Source organism: Mustela lutreola, chromosome 3, assembly GCF_030435805.1.
Source record: "Mustela lutreola isolate mMusLut2 chromosome 3, mMusLut2.pri, whole genome shotgun sequence".
NCBI lineage: Eukaryota > Metazoa > Chordata > Mammalia > Carnivora > Mustelidae > Mustela > Mustela lutreola.
The window spans coordinates 23275761-23291687 of record NC_081292.1 but is presented as its reverse complement, the minus strand read 5'-3'; positions in this window follow the sequence as shown (position 1 = coordinate 23291687).

Genomic DNA, 15927 nt, shown 5'->3' with positions numbered 1-15927 from the left:
TAAAAATTTTCAAGCAAGTTTCCTATACTTTCTGTGGGGTGGTATCATATTTCCTAGAATTAGTGAAAAATTAAGGATATATATTATAATTCTTGGAGTAAGCAAAAAGATGCAAGGGGATATAGCTTAAAAAGGCAATTAATAATTTAGAATGAAATTTTAAAAATATTTACATCATCTCAAATAAGGCATGAGAGGGAAGACAGGGTAACAGAGCACAGAAGAATAAACAGGAAACTGTCAATAAAATGTTGACCAAAATCTAACTATATCAATCATTATAGTAAATGTTAAAAGAGCATAATTATTATATTTTAAGATAGAGATGGTCAGAATGGATGAAAAAGCAGAATCAACTAGTTGCTGTCTGAGCTGTAGTTAAATAAGATTACAGATAGGTTGAAAGCATTACGGTGGAAAAAATGTACTGTGTAACCATGAAGCCCTGGAAGGCTGATGTGCCTATTTCAATATGCAGAAAGATAGATTTTTTTTTTTTTTAAGAAAAAGAGTTTCTCCAGAGAGAAAGAAGAATATGGATGTGTTTAAATATAGTTTAAACCCAAGAAGCAAAAATTGACAGAATTAAAGGAGAATAAGAGAACTTCACATGCCCCTTTTACCAAGTGAACATCCAAATAAAAAGTTCATAGATGATGTAAAAGAATAGCATCAGCCATCTTGATCTAATTGGTATTTATACTGCACAACACATAACAACAAGAGAAAACAAATTATACCAAGGGTATAGCATATGGTCACCAAGATAAATCATATGATAGGTAATAAAAAATTCTCAGTAAGTAGGAAGGAAAAGTTACAATTTGAAGGATGTTCTCTGATTACATGAGAATTAAATTAGGAATCAAAACTGATAAAGTATTTAGGAAAATATCTAAGAAAAATTTCTACTATTTAGAAATTAAATAACACAGTTCCAAAAGACCCAAAGGGTTAAAGGAACCATCTATTTACAAGACACTTTAGAATGAATAATAAAAGTATATCAAAATGTATACCAAAAAGTATATAAAAATGAAAGGGAAATAAATTTTTCATATTTAAAATTTGATATAATTAAATGCTGAACTACAAGAAGTATTAAAATTCTAGAAGCAGAAGGAAATAGTACTAAATGAAAACTTGGAAGTATGGAAATAAATGGAGGGGTGCCTGGGTGGCTCAGTGGGTTAAAGCCTCTGCCTTTGGTTCAAAACATGGTCTCAGGGTCCTAAGATTGAGCCCGGCACTGGGCTATCTGCTCAGCAGGGAGCCTGCTTCCTCCTCTTTCTCTGCCTGCCTCTCTACCAACTTGTGATCTGTGTCTGTCAAATAAATAAATAAAATCTTAAAAAAAAAAAAAGAAATGGAAAGTGGAATAGTTAAGATGGTAACATTATTTTTCTTCATTGTAATTTCTAATTTATTTAAAACATTTGATTATTTAAAGCAAAATGATATGAATGCATTGTGAAATTAGAACTTGGAATTAAAATCTACAACAGTAACAAAAAATGGGAGGGGGAATAAAAGTATATCCTTATAAAGTTCTTACATTATATGAAGTATTATCTATTATTGAAGGTAAATTGTAATAAGTTATTTTGTATTAACTTATTATTTTATACTTTACCATTTAAATTTTTAATAATGTTTTACTATATTTTTCAAGTTATTTTCCAAGTTATTTTCATAGTGATTGTGCTATGATTTATAATATACATCTTAATTTATCACAATCAGCTTCAGATTCATATGAACTTAATTCTCGTGAGATACAGAAATGTCATTCCAATTCTCTCTTCTTCCCTTTTTATGCTATTATTGCTATATATATTACATATCTAATGACATGTTGTTATAATTATCACTTTCCACAATTTTTGTTTTTTTTAAAAAGCCTAGAGGAGGAACAAAGAAATAGACATATTTATCAAATTTGTTATAGTAACCTCTTATTTATAATTTCTGTTTTTTTTTTTTCATTTTTTCCTGTAGATTTGAGTTACCATCTGGTGTTGATGACTTCCAATACTGTCCTTTGCCCCAACCTCAGGGGTGTACAAAAACCCGAATCTACCTACTTCTCCAATTTTTTCCCAAACATGTAGTAAGTACCAGACCCTACAGTGCTATAGATGGAGGTAGAACAGCTGAGACCTGCTGTCTGAACTATGGGGGCCGAAGGAAGTCTTGCATGCTAGGAATTACGGCTACTTCCAATCCAACCTCAGGAATTTGAGGATCAACCTCCCTGAGTGACAGCACTTGTCTAGAATATGTGCTCTCATGTGAGGCAACTTAGTGATGCCGCAAACCTAAGCAGGGTTTCCATCTCCTCTTTCATTCTTGGGTAGTTAGAGTTTATGTTTCACTTAGAGTCAATTTTCCAATTCTCCAGTCTAGGTATTTCAAAACGTCAATGTGCCAGCTATTTTGGTATGCATTATATCTTACAATCCCTATGAAACAGGAGCCCAGAAATCTGAATCATGTATGGTTTACGATGCCACAGACAGCAAGTGAAGAATTGCAACCTGAACCAAACCTAAGACCACAAAATCTACATCTTTTCCAATGCACCTCTCATTAGCCAGTCAAGAAATTGTGGTATTATTTGTTTTAATGATGGTCTCTCTGCTATTATTTGTTTTAGTGATGGTCCTTGTGGGCTTGGAGTGGTGTGCTGGGCCTATGGAAAGGCTCTTTTCAATGTCGACATTAAATAAGAAATAGCTCTTTGGGCAAAGTGAGTTTGAAGCATCTATTTTGTTACCTACACTGCAGAGGATTCCTGCAAAGCTGGGGAGGAAGGAATCCCTGATCTCACAAAGAGAAAGAGAAACAAGCACTTATCAGATGGCTTACTTCCAGAATGCTTGGCAGAAAAATACTGTTGATGGCTAAGCTTTCCATTGACATCAGTTAAAAGAGGCTCCATATTTAAAGACCTACTTTTCTTTTAGGCAAGTGCACGTGTGAAAAGCAAAGCTTACACATCAGTCCTTGAAGCAACAAGCAGTGATAGGAGCTTAGATCACACAGCATGGATCAAGAAGTAAGTTATCACACACACAGGAGGACCCTAGTGGGACCAAAGCATCTCGGCCATACTTGCTGATGGTTGTCAGAACCCCCTTTGTCGAAGAGCGAGAGACAAATATCAGAATCTTACATAGCTCAATGTGTCTCTTTCTATTCAGACATAAATTCACTCCAACAATTTACTTTCTTCATAGGTAAAAATCTATAGACGTGATCATGAATGCCCACATGGAAAAATAGCCTCAGATTGGTAAAACTCACAGTATTTGTCCATAATTACATAGTACAGATCACTGAAAATGCTATTGACACACCAATAAAGTTTTTTAAAAGTCCTGAAGAAATCAGCTTTCGGCCTTTACCCGGTTTCTCAGAAGTTGTGTAGATTGGCACAAACTGATAGAAACACTCAAAATGAATTTGTTATAAATAAGAATGATTTCAAAATACAGAATTGTATTTCAATGAAGAAAACAAGACTATCAGCCTGTTAAGGACTGATCTTTATCAAACTATCCAAAGGATAAACTGTTTGATGGCAGAACTCCACATGTTCCTTAATCGATCACAACCAGATTCTGCTCTTACAGATACAACAACCGGGTTAAGAGAAACACCCTCAAATACCCAAAAAATAAACAAAATAAAAAAGAAAACCAAAAAAAAAAAAAAAAAAAAAAACACACACACACACAAAAACCCAAATCAGAAACAAAACCTCACACTTGCTTTTCACATTGTGTGAACAAGGCTCATTACTGCTTGGGCTTGTTGTGTGTTACAAAACCATGCTGGCCATAATATTTTCTAGTCTGGTAGATTTTTTTTTTCTTGTTCAGAAGTTTGTCTTTTCTGTAGAATATAAAGCAGTGCTCCTCAGATGGCCAGTGCAGTTTCTTTGAAATGTAGCCAAGTGAAGGTTGAGGCATGTCCATGCCCTTGTCGGGTGGCTCTTTTAAATCGTTATGCTATATACTTTAAAGATCGAGCCTGACAAAATAGCCTCCAGGACTGAGGGTACTTTGTACATAATGTGTCAGATGTCTGGAAGAGGTAGCTGATTGTTTACCTTTGAATTGCTTTCCCTCTGAGGGAAGTGTGTGTTAACATTACAGCATTCCTTGGGGAGGGGTGCCAAGATGCAGACATCCTTTAGTTAGCCTTTCCTGCTGAGGGAACAGCATCTCTTTTATATAGCTAGTAAATCTGAGGGTTGAGACTGGAAGGATCATAGTATCACAGCTTTAACAAGTCCCGTAAGTGGATTATTCTATAACAAGTCAAACCATACGCAAAGCTGGGATCACCAGCTCATTATGCTGTCATAAAGGTGGTTCACTCTCGTGACAAACAATTAAATATCCAGATAAGACATGTAGTATAGATGAAGCTAGAGGGAAAAAAATCAATTAGTAAAACATGCTATATCACATCTGGACCTTTGATGGAAACAAAGGAAGAATGAAGAGGAATAAAAATGTGGTTTACAAGCATTCTATTCTCCTAGGATGATTAAGAAAAGTTTCCCTAGAGTTTTCTCAGTTTGAAAGTTCTCAATCTCAGTAAAGTTTGTATTACTAGTCAAGAGCTAAGAGATTTTTTTTTCCTCTTCTCCTAGGGTGGACATTTTATACATATTTTGTATGTAATTAAGCTTAATTTCCTGGATTTTTAGGTCTCTGAGACCAGTAATGTGAACATCACCTTCCTTTGCTTGTTGGGTGTGTATAAACCAATTAAACCAATATTTTCATATTTATCTATTTGCATAATTAAGGTGATGGGATCTATATTGACTATCATCTCCTAGTTGATAATTTCCCTATCACATTCAAGCATTGAATCTGTCTAAACATATCTAACCCAAAACCACATCAGTTTCAACATGTTGGTAGTCGCCTTCACTCTGCTTATGAAATTCCAATAGTTGTTTTAAGCATTTGTATAATGATACATAGTATCAATATAAAAAAGCACGAACATGAATGTACTAAGTATAATACTTAGTCATTATTGGCTTCACATTACAACTTAATTACATGAAAGTCAGACCTTTATTCCCACCCATGTTCATTATTATCTCCATATGATCCTTTAGAAAGAATCCCAGATAGTGCTTACTACGTCTTATAAATCCTTAAGTATCACAGTCTCTGCAAATAATTCCACTTGAGTATTGAGGGACTGGTAAGAATGAAAATAAGGAAGGAAAATTTTCTAACAGGTCTACTTATTAAATGTACCCATACTCTTTCTTTTCAGGTTTACTTTTTTTTTTTTTTTTTTTTTTGCCTCAAATGCAAATGGAAAAGTCCAATTAATGGCTGAATATCATACCATATTACGATGATAAGAATTAGAGCCTTCTTAACTCTGAAAGCAATTTCCACAGAAAAGGGCCAAATGCAGCTCCATTTGAAGACTATTTGCACCCTGCGCTAAGAGCCATTGTACCACTTACACTAATTATATTGTCTATGTTGTTGGTCTTTGGTTGTTTTGTTTCCTTATTTTCACACCAGTCTATACCTCCTTGAAGCAAGAACTGTATCCTACTGATCCTTGTACTTCAGCGCCTGCTGACTATATTAGCAGTGCCTGCTAACAAACATACATTGAATGACTGTCAAAACAATATGGTCAAAAATATGAGAAAAGTTAAAGTATTGATTCATGCAGTATAAAAATTTTGCTCAAGGGAAGAAACAGAAGTACTTTATAGATTTCAGGCATTGTTGGAGGGTATCTATTAACTGGGATAAAACATTATAAATATGTCTAAAATAAGGTTTTTTAAACAGATACTCATTCTTGTTTTAAATTATAATTTATGAAATGTTAAATTTCCATGAGGCCTGCATAGACAACCAAGAGCCAGAGGGTTTAGGAAATGCTCATTGGAAGGAAGGGAAAGGGTTCTTTGGTATAACCAAAGAAGCTGATCCAAAATAAAGAAAGGATTCACGATGAGGACACTTGAAACTTCCTCCGTGTCTTCTCATTAGAAAGAAAATCCATATTATTTGTGTTAGGGAAACATGATTTTATAAGGGCTGAGTGCTAGACTCATTATTAGGAGATATAGTCAAGGACCTTGAAATTTCATTCCTGAGTAACAATATTAGTCAGAAAGATACTCTAAATAATCAAGCCTTCAGTGTCTAGAAGTTTTGTTTTATCATTTATGACCCTCAACTTCATACCACTGTAGAAGGCTCGAGAAGTTTTCCTCAAGTAATGACACGGTCATGTAGGTAATCCTTTAGCCCTTCGGTTATTTTCTTCTTCTTCTTCTTCTTCTGTTTTTTTTTTTTTTTTTTTTTTTTTTTTTAAGATTTTATTTATTCATTTGACAGAGAGAGAGAGATGAAGTCAGAGAGGCAGGCAGAGAGAGAGAGAGAGAAGCAGGCTCCCCACAGGGCAGAGAGCCCAATGCAGGGCTGGATCTCAGGACCCTGAGATCATGACCTGAGCTGAAGGCAAAGGCTTAACCCACTGAGCCACCCAGGTGCCCCCGGTTATTTTCTTCTAAGATTCATGTTATAGGGGCACCTGGGTGGCTCTGTCAGTTGAGCGACTCTTGACTTTGGCTCAGGTCATGATCTCAGGTTGCAGAGACGGAGCCCTGCGCTGGGCTCACCACTCTGCCGGTAGTCTGCTTGAGATTTTCTCGCCCTCTGCCCCTCCGCCCACTCATGCTCTCTCAGTTTCTCAAACAAATAAATAAGTAAAACTTAAAAAAAAAAAAAAAGACCCATGTTATTCAACACCTTCTTCAGTATCTAAGTAAATCCTAAATTACGGTCTCATATCCTGTTGCCTTGCTCATACATTTTTCCCCCCAAGTCCATAGAGACCACTCTTCATGCTTTGCTTTGAAGGGGCTTCCTGTGCTTGGTAAAGCAGACGCTCTTTCCGGGGCTCCTGCAAATCACAGGCAGCCCTTCCTTGTTACCTGCTCACTACAAGATGTCTCAAAACCTTTGAGATGACAAGCGTATTCCTATAACATGTAACTTGCACAAGACATCTTTTTCCATATGTCTGTTTTCTTTCCCTTCCAGACATTTGTTATCTAAATAGTGACACCACACCTTCATTAGGGCCCTACATACTTGCATATGCTGTCAAGAGTCTGGATTCCTCTCAGATATACAGCAAATGAGATTACAAAACAATGATACAAAAACACATTTAAAAACTGTTTTATTTGTGTCATGGTAATAATGGCTTAATGTAAAGAACCACAAGAGTGAAAAATAAGTGGTTATATTTGACAACAGTCATGGAAATAAGATCATAAATAGCTCTTTGTTCCTATTAGTGATGTTAACATTATTGATATTTTCACCACCATGGATAATTTAACGTAGATATTTCTTTTAGAAAGAATAGAAATATATATGAAATGTTCTTTTCTTGGGAATTACATATTATATTGTGGTACTAAGTTCGTGTACTCAACTGAGAAATTTTTGTCATTATTATTACTGGTCATTAAAACATGATAATAATATAAATGTGCCATTCATAAACATCAAATACAAATCTTTTAGTTAGTAAAACAGATAAATTCAGTCATGAATCTTTGCATTATAAAGGGATACAGCTTAGGGGAGCCTGGGTGGCTCAGTGGGTTAAGCCTCTGCCTCTGGCTCAGGTCATGATCTCAGGGTCCTGGGATGGAGCCCCATATCAGGTTTTCTGCTCAGCAGGGAGTCTGCCCCCGCCCCCCGCCCCCGCCTCTCTGCCTGCCTCTCTGCCTACTTGTGATCTCTCACTGTCAAATAAATAAATAAAATCTTAAAAAAAAAAAAAAAAAGGATGCAGCTTCATACAAAAAAAGGGTAGATGGTGAATTTCCTGAAATAGTCCACTTCCCAGAGTTTTAAAAGAAGGATTGAATTATTTTAAAACTGATTAACTTTTCAGGAATGTATCTTTCTGTAAAGTGAGGCAAATCTGTCTATTACCACGCCACTCGCTTTTACTGTGTTGGCCTATTTAGGTATAGGAGGAGTAAAGTGATAAATGCTATTGCAGAATTTTTCCTCCCCAGGGATTTAAAAAGAATGCATTTCTGTAAGGCAGACTTTAGCAAATGCAAAAGTCATTGGATCTTTAAAGAGAACTTCAAAATCATGTCAGGGCTTCATGAAATTCCATCAAATCAAACATGAAAGTACATTACCTAGAAAAATATTATTTCTTGGTTAGTTGTGTATGACAGTGCAAGAGATCAGTGAACAGCAAAGATATTTTTTCCCCTTTCCGACAGATAGGGAGACAGTAAAGAAAAATGAAAGAGGGTTGCCCGAAGCAGCACCCAAAGCAATAACTTTTATGTCTCCCTTCATGTCATCCTGGCAGCTGGATTAACTTATCTCTTTCAACACACTGCTGAATAAAAAGCCCATGCAGCAATTAAGAAATATTATTGGCAGACAATTAGGAGAATGAATATAAGTTTCATTGATTATTATTTTTTGTACCTCATGTCTTTGGCGAGAGGAAGGGAGAGGAAGGAACAGAGGCTGATATTGGGAGGTAAAAATAGAATGACCCATGATATTCAAGTGTTATGTCCAGGGCCTCATAGAATTTGAATTGGGAAGAAACTTCAGAACATCAGGGAAGCATATTGAATTAATACTAACAATTGTGCCATTTGGTCAAATAAATGGTAGAATGTTAGAGCTGGAGAAGCCTGTGATTTATGACCCATAAATCTTTCTACAAAATATTTCAAGTCCATGCACTTCTCCCCATCTCTATTGCTACCACTCGGTTCAAGCCTTTGTCATCTGTCACACGGATTATTGAGAGGTTGGTCTCTCTGTAGCCACACTCATCTCTCCCTACATTCTTTTCCCAATTCCCAACTCTTTGACAAATTCTGACAGTACTAATAGTATAATCCTAACCACTCTGTGTGGCCTACGAGGGCCTGCAAGCTTGGCTTCAGCCTCCCTCTCGATGGTGCTTCTTTACTACTGGGTGCTCTGGGTGTGTGCTAGGAAAGTCAAAATTTCTCACGTGTTCCTCTCATCAGTTTTGAATACTTAAGTTACAAGTGGCAGAAAGCCCTCCTCAAAGTGGCTTAGAACAAATCATAATAATGGTGATGATGATAAAAAAGGGATTTTCTTTTTCCTAACAGAATGGAAAAGTACCCATAAAGTCTTCAGGAGGGATGCTACATGTCTGATTATCTGAGATCCCCCAAGTTCATATGTTAAAATTCCAGTGCTCCACGTGATGGTATTAAGAGGTGGGGCCTTTGCAAGGTGTTTAAGTCATGCTGGTGGAATTTCTTCTATAAGATCAGGGCTCTTATAAAAGAGATCCCACAAAGCCCCTTCATCCAGAAAAGGGATCTCACCTGACCATGCTGACACCCTGATCTTGGACTTCCAGCCTCCAGAACTGTGAGAAATAAATTTCCATTGTTTATAAGCCATCCAGTCTATGTTTTCTTGTTATAGCAGCCCAAATGGATGAAGAGAGGTACAGTTCAAAGAATCAAATGATATCATCATAATCTGAACTATCTTTGTCCCCTGGGTCTCTCTCCATTATTGTTGGCCTATCAGGTTTCAGATGGTGACAAAATGGCACTGGCAGTTTCAAGCCAAATCCTCATACTCCAAGCCAAAAAAAGAGAAACATTTCTTTCCAGGAGATTTCACATAGATTCTAAGATGAACTCTTTACTGAACCAACCAGAAAACTATGCCCATCCCCCTTTTGTCAGAGGGCCTTAGAGCACTAACAGACCAGAATAGGGTCACATACTCCACTACTGAGAGCAATACAGCAGACCTACCCAAACTCATGGACTGAGAAAGTGGGTAAGGTTCAAAGGAAACACAGAAAACATTGAAAAATAATGATTAAATACTGTGGAGGAAAAACACAAGAAAAAGTATTTGGTTATAAGAAAGAGAAAACCCAAGCCATGGGAACTAAATATGGACTTTGAGAATCTCTAGCTGAAGAAGAATTCCTATAAAATGAGAAAGAGATCACAAGACCCCAAAGGGTAAAAGGGAGATATCCTAGAATAGGGAAGTAGCTGATCTGCTACAAGGCTTACCAAAATTTTTACACTAGCCACCAAAAACCAATTGCTTGCTTTAAATATTCTTATAAAAATTTACCAAATGTTGACAAAAAAGTTAACTAGGAATAAACTCAACTAAAGAAGCAAAAGACCTATACTCTGAAAACTATAAAATATTGATGAAAGAAATTGAAAAGAACACAAAGAAATGGAAAGGCATTCCATACTCATGGATTGGAAAAATGAATATTGTTAAAACGTTTAGGTACCCAAAGAAATCTACACATTTAATGCAAATCCTATCAAAATACCAATACCATTGTTCACAGAGCTAGAACAAACAATCCTAAATTTGTATGGAACCAAAAAAGAGTCCAAGTATCCAAAGTAACCTTGAAAAAGAAAAGCAAAGCTGGAGGCATCACAATTCTGGACTTCAAGTCATATTACGAAGTTCTGGTGATCAACACAGTATGGAACTGGCACAAAAACCTACACATAGAGAAATGGAAAAGATTAGAGAATCCAGAAGGGAACTCATAACTGTATGGTCAATTAATCTTCAAATTTTTTCTCATTTTTCCAAAAAAGGCCTACAGTTAGTCAACAAGACACATGAAAAGGTGCTTGGCATCACTAATCATCAGGGCAATCAAAACCACAACGAGATATCACCTCACATCTCTAAGAATGGCTAAAATCAACAACTCAGGAAACGAGAGATGTTGGTGAGGAGGTAGAGAAAGAGGAATCTTCTTATACTGTTGGTGGAAATGTAAATTGGGTGCAACCACTCTAGAAAACATTATGGGGGTTCTTCAGAAAGTTAAAAATAGAACTACTCTATGATCCAGAAATTGCACTACTAGGTATTTACCCAAAGAATACAAAAATGCTAATTCAAAGGGATACCTGCACCCTGATGTTGATAACAGCATTATCTATAATAGCCAAATTATGGAAACAGCTCAAGTTTTCATTAACTGATGAATGGATAAAGACTATGTGGTATATATACAATGAACATTATCCAACCATAAAGAAAGAATGAAATCTTGCCATTTGCAATGACATGGATGGAGCTAGAAAGTATTATGCTAAGCAAAATAAGCCATTCAGAGAAAGACAAATACCACATGATTTCACTCACATGTAGAATTTAAGAAACGAAACAAAGAAGCAAAGGGGAAAAAAGAGAGGCAAATCAGGAAACAGACTCTTAAATATAGAGAACCAGCTGATGGTTACCAGAGGAGAGGTGGTTGAGGGGATGGGTGAGATAGATGATAAGGTTTAAGGAGTGCACTTTTATGAACACCATGTATTGTATGGAAGTGCTGAGTCACTATATTGTATACTGGAAACTAATATTACATTGCATGTTAACTAACTGAAATTTACGTAAAGTCTTAAAAAAAAAAAGATGTTACTTGAAACAAAATGTTGAGGAGGATGTGAAGCAATAGGAATTCATTGCTGGTGGGATGCAAAATGGGACAGCCCCTTTGGAAGAGTTTGGTGGTTTCTTACAAATCTATACATATTCTTCCCGTATGATCCAGCAATCATGCTCCTTGGCATTTACCCAAAGACATTAAAAACTTACAGCTGTAAAAAAAACCTGCACATGGATGTTATAGTAACTTTATTTATAACTGCTCAAACTTAGAAGCAACCATATTGTCCATCAGTAGATTAAAAAAACTGTAATACATCCAGACAATGGACTATTATTCAGCTCTAAAAATAAATGCGCTATCAAGCTTGTGAAAAGACATGGAGGAAACTTAAATGCATACTTTTAAGTGAAAGAGTCTAATTTGAAAATGCTACCTAGTGTATGATTTTAATTATCGGACATTCTGGAAAAAATAAAAACCATAGAGACAGGGAGAAGATCAGTGGTTGCCAGGGAGGGGAGGGAAGAGACGAATAGATGGAGCCCAGGGTATTTATAAGAAAGAAAATAAGTACTTTGAATGGTCCTATATGTAATGATGGATACATGTCACTGAACATTTGTCCAAACCTGTAGAATGATACAGTACCAAGAGTGAACCCTAATGTAAACTAGGGACTTCGGATGATATAATGCTTCAATGTGGGTTCATCAATTATAATAAATAGTACCACCCTGGCAGGAAATGTTGGTAAGAGGGGGTCTATAGCTGTGTGGGGGCAGCAGGCTTATGGTAAATCTCTGTATCTTGCTCACAAATTTGCTCTGAACCTCTGAACTTAAAAAAAATAAAGTGAAAAAAATTCATTGAATTAATGGATTTTATAAGGCAAAATATGGTCCAATTTGCATAAAATTCAATGAGAAAAGAAGTTTCATTTTAAAATCAAATTTTTCAGGGGCGCCTGGGTGGCGCAATTGGCTAAGTACCACTCTTGGTTTTGGCTTAGGTCATGACCTTGGGGTCCTAAGATTCAGCCCCATGTGGGGCTCCAAGCTCACACAGAGTCTGCTTAAGTTTCTCTCTCCCTCTATCTGCTCCTCCACTCTGTGCACTGTCTCTCTAAAGTAAATAAATAAATCTTTAAATAATCATTTTCCCCCCAGAAATGCATGCATTCTATAAACTGAGAAGTATCTCTGTAAAAACTCGTTTGTAGAGACATTGGTTCTAGAATGTGCCAAATGCTGTGCTTTTCACCGTGAAATGTCTGTTTTTAATTTTTGTTATTGCTTGTCACTGCAAAGAAGATGTAAACAAAGTAAATAAACTTAGCTAAATAAGACAAGTAGAAATGATTCATAGAGAAAGGATAAAAGTATGCTATGTCTTAGGGCACTAGGAGATCAGACAGAATGCAGTTAGCAGATAAATCATCATTCCCATTCTCAGTTAATTCAGCAAAAATTGTTTCATTAATATCAGTGCAACTGCTTCCTTCAGAGGGGCAGAACCACTGCTCTCGGTCAAGACTTTGACCCTTTGTTTCTTTACTATGTGACAGGGAGAGAAATTTGGCAAATCACTGATCGAGGTGAGATGCTTGCTGAAGGGCCCTACTTCCATTTCAGTCTCATCATTCATTCGTATGCCTTGAGTCAGTTCCTTCTTGGTCTTTGATAAGAATCTTTACAAATATTCTTAATCAAGATTAGCTCCGATGCTTCTAAGTTTTCAAAAATAAGGGCGGCCAGTATGATACTATTAAATCTAGCCTTTTACGGAGTATATCTCCTAGGAGATACTATGCAGTCTTTTAAATAAACGAGGTATGTAGATACATGCATACTGTTGGAGAAAGTTATCTATGATCTTATTAAATTAAAGGAGCAAAAAAAGCAAGGAGAAAATAGTGTGCATAATATTATTGAATTTGTGTTTCTGGATTTAATATTTTTAGAATAACATATAAAAATTGTTAGCAACAGTTACTCGGAGGGAATATATGTGAGGGTGTACCGGAATGAAAGGGGGCATTCACATTTCAGTTTATAACCTTCCATGCGATTTGAATTTTTTGGACCATAACCGTGGATATTTTATAATAAAAATGATCATTTTAAACAGATTAAGAGCTATTTACAGTGAATTTACAACATGAATCTAAAGATTCCCAAGCTGAATTTCTAGTGATGAAAAATGAAAGAAAAATGTCTCTGCATGTTCCATTCTGCTTCAATTCATCTCCAGAGTGGCGGGCTACCCTGAGAGATTCATTGCCTTGTGCTCTAGGCCAGCGCCATTAATCTCACCCTCCATGCCCGGCTGCAGGATGGACACCCAGCCCCATACTTCTCTGTAGGCTGTTAATTGGAATCTCTCCCTCCCTGCCACTCTTCCACTTGACCCTCCGAACTCCTGGTCTGCCGTGAACCAACCACTCAATCTTCTGTTTACGTTATGAACGCTCCCTGCATCCCATTGCATTGACTGAAGCACAGTGGTGCACTATGGATGCTATTTTCACTCTTTGCTTCTTAAGTTGAGTTTGTTCATTGTCCCCGATCTTATCATCTCTCAAGACCCAATGTGCATGGCGTCCTCCTTCCTCCATACTGCTGCTCCCCCATTCTCCTTCCTTCTTCTTACTTCAACTTCTTTGAAATGTGTCAGCATTTACCCCTCCTGTGCCATCTTCATCCATGGAGTAGTTTCATGAATATCTAGCTCACAGATTCCTACAGCACTACTGCTATTACTACTATAACTGGTGATTTGAACATACAGTCTCTGACCCACCCATCTCTCTGACCTCTTTAATTAGTGACCTTTTAGTTCCAGTGATCTCAGCCACCCACTCAAGTTGCCCTGCCCTCTCCCTAACATCAAACACTGAAGCAAACCCCAAACCTCTGGGTCAAACATCCTACCCTCTGGCCTTCGCTGCTACTCTTTCCATTTCGCTTTCTCTAGCCTTCCTCCTCCGGTGAGTCTTGGGCCTCACTGATCGCCTCCAACCCATGGACTGTGCTATTTTTTCACTCATCATCCTTCTCCTCATGTCTTTACTCTCCACATTACCCAGCCTAAGTCTGTGATTCTGCATATAACATCTCTTTGCAAATAACCTTGGTTTCCTTTAAACACTCTCCTCTCATCTTGTTTGGAAAATATCCAAGTCTAACTATTTATGTGCTAAATCTAAGAATCCCTGTTCTAATTTCTGTACCAGAGAAGTAAATACTGAGGAACAAAGCAAGAGAAGCCACCTACTGTATTGAACGGGCAGAGTTTGCACATTACTGCACTATCTGGTGATCTTATTGATTTAATCCCTTTACTTGGTTTCATGTTTCCAACTGGGATGACTATTTTGTCCTCCTCTTTCTTGTTAAAGTCTCTAATCTTCTATTGCTGGTTCATGCTCAGGTGGTAACTTCATTGTATATTTCACAGAAGAAAACACCACCACCTTATCTTTTGGCTATTTATTCCACTATTGTTCTTGTATCAGAATCCATATACTCAGGGTGCCTGGGTGGCTCGAGAAGCTAAGTGTTTGCTTTCAGCTCAGGCCACTCTGGGATGGAGCCCCACATCGTGCTCAGCAGGGAGCCTGATAGTCCCTCTCCCTCTGCTACTCCCCCTGCTTGTGCTCTCTCGCTCTGTCAAATAAATAAATACAATCTTTTTTTAAAAAAAGAACCCATATACCTTACATTCTTCTCAATAAAATAAAATAAATATCCTTTCTTTCTCTCTCTCTCTCTTTTTTTTTTAAAGAGTTTTATTTATTTTGGAGATAGAGTGTGTGTGTGAGAGCAGTGGGAGGGACAGAAGGACAGGGAGGAAAAATCTCAAGCAGACCCCATGCTGAGTGCAGAGCCCAACATAGGGGCTCGATCGATGACCCTCAGATCATAACCTGAACAAAAACCAAGAGTTGGATGCTTAAGTGACTGAGCCACCCCGGTGCCCCAAAATGTCCTCTCTCTTATTAAAAAACCTTGACTTCTGTCTTGTCTCCCAAGGACTCTGTTCCTACAATGGCACACTTTCTCTCCAGCATTTCCAAATTCTCTCTCTGAACTTGCTCTTTATAATTGGCATACAAACATGCTTTACTATTACACATCTTAAAAACAAAACAAAACTTTCCCCTGACCCAATGCGTCCTTAGCTACTATACAATTTTTCTGTAACTCTTCATACCTTAGGTCTTCAAATAGTTGTCTTTATTTATTATTACTCTTCTTGTTACCTTCCATTTTCTCTTTAACCAACACCAACCTGGTGTCTTTTTTTTTTTTTTCCCTCACCACTTCACCGACCTTATTACTGTTACCAATGACCTATATTGGCACCACCTAAAGATAACACGTGAGATATTTTTGTTGTTGTTGCTACTGCTATTGTTTT